The sequence below is a fragment of the Oncorhynchus kisutch genome, linkage group LG8, assembly GCF_002021735.2.
Source record: "Oncorhynchus kisutch isolate 150728-3 linkage group LG8, Okis_V2, whole genome shotgun sequence".
Lineage (NCBI taxonomy): Eukaryota > Metazoa > Chordata > Actinopteri > Salmoniformes > Salmonidae > Oncorhynchus > Oncorhynchus kisutch.
In genome coordinates this window covers 49,977,716-49,987,715 of record NC_034181.2, presented here as the reverse complement: position 1 = coordinate 49,987,715, position 10,000 = coordinate 49,977,716, and the positions used below count along the sequence as shown (strand labels likewise).

At 38.5% G+C, this 10,000-nt stretch overlaps 1 protein-coding gene across 2 annotated transcripts in view; it reads right to left on the bottom strand.

Annotated features, from left to right (window-relative positions):
- Positions 1 to 10,000, bottom strand: part of daam2 (dishevelled associated activator of morphogenesis 2) — a 275,857-nt gene that overhangs the window by 158,248 nt on the left and 107,609 nt on the right. The window contains exon 1 of one of the 2 annotated variants that reach the window (XM_020489369.2): positions 3,110 to 3,562. The exons of the other annotated variant lie outside the window; for it this stretch is intronic. The gene's annotated coding sequence lies outside the window, so the exon portion shown is untranslated. Of the gene's footprint in view, positions 1 to 3,109; positions 3,563 to 10,000 lie in introns of those variants that run through there. 2 annotated transcript variants of the gene reach the window in all.

Here is a 10,000-nt window from a genome sequence, read left to right as displayed (position 1 = left end):
TCTGAAATAGGATGGCCCATCTTTTCAAGCAAAAGAGGTTGTGGGATCCATTTGGAATTTTCCCCCCTACAAACTATTGGGCCCAGGCAGAGCCACAACAGGTATCCCTAACTGATTCCACAGGTGGAAATGTGCAGGGCTGATGCATGAACAGATGCATAAACTTTAATCACAGTGCTTTTGACGCTTGGGGGATTTATGAGCGAGGAGAAGTCCTCTCACCGGGATAGCTGCTGCTGCAGCTGGGGAAAGGGGAAAGATGCAAGGCAGAGCCTCCCTAATTCTCTAAATGAGAAACACAGGGGGGAAAGGAGAAAGAGTGTTTATGTTGGTGAGAGCTGCCATAAAGTATTGGTTTCCCAAGAGGGAAAATGTGGCACTGACAGTGCTTAGTATTCTTAAAGCCTTCCCAAACAGCATTAGCATTCCTGGGAGACCTTGCCACTGTTGTGGAGTTACACCCTGCAATAAAGCCTCAAGAAGCAAAGCTACACAGTAAATGGGAGTTCCAAAGTGGGACTTCACCAAGTTAGCAATGGGATAATGGGCCATAACATAGGTCAAAAGGCTGACTTGGTGATTGATAAAGACCAGCCCAGGTATTGGACAAAAATAGTGACATCCTCCCTCAATAAAGAGAAACACTTAATGGCGTCTTTTTGTAGGCACTAAATACACCATGGTTCATTGGACAAATGAGATACTCTTCATCAGCTAAAGTCACCGTTTGTGAATTTTGAAGAATTGATGTACTTAAAAACACAAAGCACCTAAAGGCTTCATAATTCATAAAGGTTGACTGCTATTATCTCAGATTCAAATCAAATTTGACTAAATGTATAAGATCTCTTATTAAGCGCGTGTTAACCTTAGACCTTATTTTCAGGGTTTATTCCAAAACCCTTCGCCATTCATCAGCCATTTTTCCCATAGGGATGGCTGAATGACCCAGAGGTAACTCATATCCGGGTTTTAGGACTACAAGCTGGCAAGTTCTATTCCTGAAATTCCAAATGTACCAGGAACCATTATATGGATCCCAGAATTCCCATACAGGAAATATGGAATGTTCCTTTTGCCACCCCAGACGTTCCAATGAGTGCCCCCACAGCTACATTTTCAACTGATCAGCATCTTCCTTAACTGCTTTGTATGCCTAAGAGGCATGAAAATTTTGAAACAAATGAATGTATCGAACTGTAAAAAGACTGACTATCTGCAGGCAGAACAGAGCCTTATGGTTCGTGTACACTAGCACACAGTAAATTGCCACATGTCGCTTAGGCCGCCCAGAGTGGCTCACTTGTGGGAGTGCTGGCAGCATATACCAGCACGTTCGATTGAGCGTCAAGAATTCAGCATAGCAAGTCTGTAAGAAGGTCTGATTATTAAATGGGTAAAAAGTTGAATCCATTCTCCATTTCATGAATTTACTCACAGGTAAATAGTAATATGTTCTAAAACTCTCTGGTGACAAACAAACTTTTCTGCCCTGTTTCCAATCATTTATATGGCTGGGAGAACCTATTCAAGTAAGTAAATACATTTCGAAAATGTAAAATTGATTATTAGCTAACGTAAACTAACACACACTTTTGTACATCGCCTTGGTCCATACAATTGACCTTACTTTAGTGCCCCAAAAACGTAATACTTCCAGATCAACTGTAATGTCAATACAATTGTAAAGCACAATTTCTCCCCTTTCCAACAGAATCAATTACATGACCCCCACGCTGCCCATTACTGGCGGGTGGAGAAGCGAAACTAATGCGTGAAAATGGCACGTGGGGAAGCAAAAGTAATGCGTGATAGTGAGAAGGAGAGATGTGGGAAAATAGCTTTTTTTTCACTCGATCTGTCCAGCTTATCGCCTCTAAAATGTAAATAAAACACTAAAAGGAGTTTATATAATGTGTCATTACATACCTATTTGAAGGTTGTGTCGAATTTGAATCCGTTTTTTAAGGCGGTGCTAAAGTGATCTTAAAAGTAAACAGCGGCTTTGAGAATGATGATCGCATGCAATGACGCAACAAATGACTAGGTATCCCCCCCTTTCCCAGTCACTGTCCATTTCTTGTTTTTAAAGGATGATAGAAGTGCTACACCTGGTGGAGAGAGATTGTAAGACAGAAATAGTTGCTTTATGCGTGCTGTCCGTTACGACATGACACGTCAAGATGTAACGGAGGGTCCGTTTTTTCAACTTTTCTCCAATACTATAGAGCCATTACCATGTCGATCAACGCAAGAATAGAAACCTAGTTCGCACCCCCGATTTTGACAACAGTCGCTACAGTCCCATTAGTTTCTTTGTAGCCTCGTTTGAATGTTGCGGTTGCTCACATTTGTACATTTTTGTCAGCCATCTTTGCTGAAGAAAGTCTCCAGCCTTGAGTAGCATAGTGTCAAATTTGTCATGGGAACCTCTTGATATTATTGGTCATCGCCTACATCGCTTAGCCGTTTGCACTGGTGATTTCCAGTTGGGAAATGTTGAACTTTTTCTCTGTCTCCCATTCCCGCCGCCCAACGGTCCCCGCTCTCTCCGCTTCTCACTGCTTTCCGGCCATTGAAAATTAATGGGAAGCGGTGATTCACTGTGCGGCATTGCATGCTAGTGTACACGGGGCATAACACGTACTGTATAACCCACCTCAAAGAGTGCTGTCATCACCAGTCGATGCGGAGCACTACCTTCAAGACTGCTCCTGTTTCACACACATGTCCCCGCTACCATTTATGACCTATAAAACCCCCGTAGCAAAAGATTCCGTAAAAACACAATCGATGTATTCTGTCTCCCATCACAACAAGACAGTCAACTGAGTCTGTTTGTTACCGTCGGGTCTCTCCTCTCCACTCACTACTCAGCTAGCCACCAACAGCATTCCTGAAAGTGTAATTGATCGGGTGAAGAAGTCTATGGTTTCCTACTAGACCAACCGAGGTTGTGCTGCACTGACAAGCTGTCCTGGCCACACTCAACATGTCATGTAAAACCATTCCGCTTGCAACTGCCTCCGATAGCACCAGGGTGCAGCTACATAGACCAGCGAGGAAGAGTTCGGGAAGCAATGAGAAGGTCATGTGTCTCGTTACCTACCTACTTCAGACTGCTGCCTGTGGCTTGTCCTTTTCACGGTCGATCAACACAACCCAAAATACACTACAAATTTCCCAGGAAAGGTTTTGTACATCCTATCATTGCATTATATTCTTCTCTTTCTGTAGTAGGTCCTGTCTCTCAGGCGTTGTGAAGTTATACTCTATACCCCGGCTCAGGATGCATTGCTGCCCCCTCTCCGAGCTACTGCATGGAGGTCTGGATTTCAGCTGACTGCGCTGGGAGTCGAGCTGTTGACATTGCCTGCCCCCCTCCATCTCTCCTCTGCTCCTCACTTATTCCCTCACCCCTCCCCTTCTGGATTCCAAGCCCTGCATATGACAGCAGCCTGGCCAGCATGCGTGCGTAAGTCTGTAAACCAGTGGGAGAGAGTGAGTCTGTGTGTGTGTGTGTGTAAACCAGTGGGCTGGTGTGACAGTGTGTGTGTGAGAGAGAGCGAGAGCGCGAGTATGTGTGTGCATCTGTGTATGTGTGTATAAATGTGAGTGTGTGTGTGTAGTTGTGTGTGTGAGTGAGTGAGTGTGAGAGTGAGTGTAAACTGTAGGCGTGTGTGCGAGTGAGACTGAGTGTGAGTGTGTATGTGTACTCAACGTCAACAAAACTAAGGAGATGATTGTGGACTTCAGGAAACAGCAGAGGGAACACCCCCCTATCCACATCGATGGAACAGTAGTGGAGAGGGTAGTAAGTTTTAAGTTCCTCGGTATACACATCACAGACAAACTGAATTGGTCCACCCACACAGACAGCATCGTGAAGAAGGCGCAGCAGTGCCTCTTCAACCTCGGGAGGCTGAAGAAATTCGGCTTGTCACCAAAAGCACTCAAACTTCTACAGATGCACAATCGAGAGCATCCTGTCGGGCTGTATCACCGCCTGGTATGGCAACTGCTCCGCCCACAACCGTAAGGCTCTCCAGAGGGTAGTGAGGTCTGCACAACGCATCACCGGGGGCAAACTACCTGCCCTCCAGGACACCTACACCACCCGATGTCACAGGAAGGCCATAAAGATCATCAAGGACAACAACCACCCGAGCCACTGCCTGTTCACCCCGCTATCATCCAGAAGGCGAGGTCAGTACAGGTGCATCAAAGCTGGGACCGAGAGACTGAAAAACAGCTTCTATCTCAAGGCCATCAGACTGTTAAACAGCCACCACTAACATTGAGTGGCTGCTGCAAACACACTGACACTGACTCAACTCCAGCCACTTTAATAATGGGAATTGATGGGAAATGTAAAATATATCACTAGCCACTTTAAACAATGCTACCTAATATAAATGTTTACATACCTTACATTATTCATCTCATATGTATATGTATATACTGTACTCTATATCATCTACTGCATCTTTATGTAATACATGCATCACTAGCCACTTTAACTATCCCACTTTGTTTACATAGTGGTTGTATGTATGCGTGGTTGTATGTATGAGTGGTTGTATGTATGTATGTATGTATGTATGTATGTATGTATGTATGTATGTATGTATGTATGTATGTATGTATGAGTGGTTGTATGTATGTGTGTATGTATGTATGTATGAGTGGTTGTATGTATGTGTGTATGTATGTATGCATGTATGAGTGGTTGCATGTATGCATGTATGTGTGGTTGTATGTATGTATGTATGCGGGGTTGTATGTATGAGTGGTTGTATGTATGTATGTATGTATGAGTGGTTGTATGTATGTATGTATGTATGTATGTATGTATGTATGTATGTATGTATGTATGTATGTATGTATGTATGTATGTATGTATGTATGTATGAGTGGTTGTATGTATGTATGTGTGTGTTGTATGTATGTATGTATGTATGTATGTATGTATGTATGTATGTATGTATGTATGTATGTATGTATGTATGTATGTATGAGTGGTTGTATGTATGTATGTATGTATGTATGTATGTATGTATGTATGAGTGGTTGTATGTATGTATGTATGTATGAGTGGTTGTATGTATGTATGTATGTATGAGTGGTTGTATGTATGTATGTATGTATGTATGTATGTATGTATGAGTGGTTGTATGTATGTATGTATGTATGTATGTATGTATGTATGAATGAGTGGTTGTATGTATGTATGTATGTATGTATGTATGTATGTATGAATGAGTGGTTGTATGTATGTATGTATGTATGTATGTATGTATGTATGTATGTATGTATGTATGTATGTATGTATGTATGTATGTATGTATGTATGTATGTATGAGTGGTTGTATGTATGTATGTATGTATGGTTGTATGAGTGGTTGTATGTATGTATGAGTGGTTGTATGTATGTATGAGTGGTTGTATGTATGTATGAGTGGTTGTATGTATGTATGAGTGGTTGTATGTATGTATGAGTGGTTGTATGTATGTATGTGTGGTTGTATGTATGTGTGGTTGTATGTATGTATGTATGTATGTATGTATGTATGTATGTATGTATGTATGTATGTATGTATGTATGTATGGTTGTATGGTTGTATGAGTGGTTGTATGTATGTATGAGTGGTTGTATGGTTGTATGGTTGTATGAGTGGTTGTATGTATGTATGAGTGGTTGTATGTATGTATGTATGAGTGGTTGTATGTATGTATGTATGAGTGGTTGTATGTATGTATGAGTGGTTGTATGTATGTATGAGTGGTTGTATGTATGTATGAGTGGTTGTATGTATGTATGAGTGGTTGTATGTATGTATGTATGTATGTATGTATGTATGTATGTATGTATGTATGTATGTATGTATGTATGAGTGGTTGTATGTATGTATGTATGTATGTATGTATGAGTGGTTGTATGTATGTATGTATGTATGTATGTATGTATGTATGAGTGGTTGTATGTATGCATGTATGTATGTATGTATGTGTGGTTGTATGTATGTATGTATGTATGTATGTGTGGTTGTATGTATGTATGTATGTATGTATGTATGTATGTATGCATGTATGTATGAGTGGTTGTATGTATGTATGTATGGTTGTATGTATGTGTGGTTGTATGTATGTATGTATGTATGCGGGGTTGTATGTATGAGTGGTTGTATGTGTATGTATGAGTGGCTGTATGTATGTATGTATGAGTGGTTGTATGTATGTATGTATGTATGTATGTATGTATGAGTGGTTGTATGTATGTATGTATGTATGAGTGGTTGTATGTATGTATGTATGTATGAGTGGTTGTATGTATGTATGTATGTATGTATGTATGTATGTATGTATGAGTGGTTGTATGTATGTATGTATGTATGTATGTATGTATGTATGAGTGGTTGTATGTATGCATGTATGTATGTATGTATGTGTGGTTGTATGTATGTATGTATGTATGTGGTTGTATGTATGTATGTATGTATGTATGTATGCATGTATGTATGAGTGGTTGTATGTATGTATGTATGGTTGTATGTATGTGTGGTTGTATGTATGTATGTATGTATGCGGGGTTGTATGTATGAGTGGTTGTATGTGTATGTATGAGTGGCTGTATGTATGTATGTATGAGTGGTTGTATGTATGTATGTATGTATGTATGTATGAGTGGTTGTATGTATGTATGTATGTATGAGTGGTTGTATGTATGTATGTATGTATGTATGAGTGGTTGTATGTATGTATGTATGTATGTATGTATGTATGTATGTATGTATGTATGTATGTATGTATGTATGTATGTATGTATGTATGCGGGGTTGTATGTATGAGTGGTTGTATGTATGTATGTATGTATGTATGAGTGGTTGTATGTATGTATGTATGTATGTATGTATGTATGTATGTATGAGTGGTTGTATGTATGTATGTATGTATGTATGTATGAGTGGTTGTATGTATGTATGTATGTATGTATGTATGTATGAATGAGTGGTTGTATGTATGTATGAGTGCTTGTATGTATGTATGTATGTATGAGTGGTTGTATGTATGTATGTATGTATGAGTGGTTGTATGTATGGTTGAATGTATGAGTGGTTGTATGTATGTATGTATGTATGTGTGGTTGTATGTATGAGTGGTTGTATGTATGTATGAGTGGTTGTATGTATGTATGAGTGGTTGTATGTATGAGTGGTTGTATGTATGTATGGTTGTATGTATGAGTGGTTGTATGTATGTATGGTTGTATGTATGAGTGGTTGTATGTATGTATGGTTGTATGTATGTGTGGTTGTATGTATGTATGGTTGTATGTATGAGTGGTTGTATGTATGTATGGTTGTATGTATGTGTGGTTGTATGTATGTATGGTTGTATGTATGTATGGTTGTATGTATGTATGAGTGGTTGTATGTATGTATGTTGTATGTATGAGTGGTTGTATGTATGTATGGTTGTATGTATGTATGGTTGTATGTATGAGTGGTTGTATGTATGTATGGTTGTATGTATGAGTGGTTGTATGTATGTATGGTTGTATGTATGAGTGGTTGTATGTATGTATGGGTTGTATGTATGAGTGGTTGTATGTATGTATGGTTGTATGTATGAGTGGTTGTATGTATGTATGGTTGTAAGTATGAGTGGTTGTATGTATGAGTGGTTGTATGTATGTATGAGTGGTTGTATGTATGTATGGTTGTATGTATGAGTGGTTGTATGTATGTATGGTTGTATGTATGTATGTATGGTTGTATGTATGTATGGTTGTATGTATGTAGTATGGTTGTATGTATGTATGGTTGTATGTATGAGTGGTTGTATGTCATGAGTGGTTGTATGTATGTATGGTTGTATGTATGAGTGGTTGTATGTATGTATGGTTGTATGTATGTGTGGTTGTATGTATGTATGGTTGTATGTATGAGTGGTTGTATGTATGTATGGTTGTATGTATGAGTGGTTGTATGTATGGTTGGTTGTATGTATGAGTGGTTGTATGTATGTATGGTTGTATGTATGAGTGGTTGTATGTATGTATGGTTGTATGTATGAGTGGTTGTATGTATGGTTGTATGTATGAGTGGTTGTATGTATGGTTGTATGTATGAGTGGTTGTATGTATGGTTGTATGTATGAGTGGTTGTATGTATGTGTGGTTGTATGTATGAGTGGTTGTATGTATGTGTGGTTGTATGTATGAGTGGTTGTATGTATGTATGGTTGTATGTATGAGTGGTTGTATGTATGTATGGTTGTATGTATGAGTGGTTGTATGTATGTATGGTTGTATGTATGTATGGTTGTATGTATGAGTGGTTGTATGTATGTATGGTTGTATGTATGAGTGTTGTATGTATTGTATGGTTGTATGTATGAGTGGTTGTATGTATGTATGGTTGTATGTATGAGTGGTTGTATGTATGTATGGTTGTATGTATGAGTGGTTGTATGTATGTATGGTTGTATGTATGAGTGGTTGTATGTATGTATGGTTGTATGTATGAGTGGTTGTATGTATGGTTGGTTGTATGTATGAGTGGTTGTATGTATGAGTGGTTGTATGTATGAGTGGTTGTATGTATGTATGGTTGTATGTATGAGTGGTTGTATGTATGTATGGTTGTATGTATGGTTGTATGTATGAGTGGTTGTATGTATGGTTGTATGTATGAGTGGTTGTATGTATGGTTGTATGTATGAGTGGTTGTATGTATGTATGGTTGTATGTATGAGTGGTTGTATGTATGTATGGTTGTATGTATGAGTGGTTGTATGTATGTATGGTTGTATGTATGAGTGGTTGTATGTATGTATGGTTGTATGTATGAGTGGTTGTATGTATGTATGGTTGTATGTATGAGTGGTTGTATGTATGTATGGTTGTATGTATGAGTGGTTGTATGTATGGTTGGTTGTATGTATGAGTGGTTGTATGTATGGTTGTATGTATGAGTGGTTGTATGTATGAGTGGTTGTATGTATGTATGGTTGTATGTATGAGTGGTTGTATGTATGTATGGTTGTATGTATGGTTGTATGTATGGTTGTATGTATGAGTGGTTGTATGTATGGTTGTATGTATGAGTGGTTGTATGTATGGTTGTATGTATGGTTGTATGTATGAGTGGTTGTATGTATGGTTGTATGTATGAGTGGTTGTATGTATGTATGGTTGTATGTATGAGTGGTTGTATGTATGTATGGTTGTATGTATGAGTGGTTGTATGTATGTATGGTTGTATGTATGAGTGGTTGTATGTATGTATGGTTGTATGTATGAGTGCTTGTATGTATGTATGGTTGTATGTATGAGTGGTTTGTATGTATGAGTGGTTGTATGTATGTTATGGTTGTATGTATGTATGGTTGTATGTATGAGTGGTTGTATGTATGTATGGTTGTATGTATGAGTGGTTGTATGTATGTATGTATGTATGTATTGAGTGGTTGTATGTATGAGTGGTTGTATGTATGTATGGTTGTATGTATGTATGGTTGTATGTATGAGTGGTTGTATGTATGTATGGTTGTATGTATGAGTGGTTGTATGTATGTATGGTTGTATGTATGAGTGGTTGTATGTATGTATGGTTGTATTATGAGTGGTTGTATGTATGGTTTGTATGTATGAGTGGTTGTATGTATGAGTGGTTGTATGTATGTATGAGTGGTTGTATGTATGAGTGGTTGATGTATGGAGTGGTTGTATGTATGTATGGTTGTATGTATGTATGGTTGTATGTATGTATGGTTGTATGTATGAGTGGTTGTATGTATGTATGGTTGTATGTATGAGGGTTGTATGTATGTATGGTTGTATGTATTGTATGGTTGTATGTATGTATGGTTGTATGTATGGTGGTTGTATGTATGAGTGGTTGTATGTATGAGTGGTTGTATGTATGGTTGTATGTATGAGTGGTTGTATGTATGGTTGTATGTATGAGTGGTTGTATGTATGAGTGGTTGTATGTAT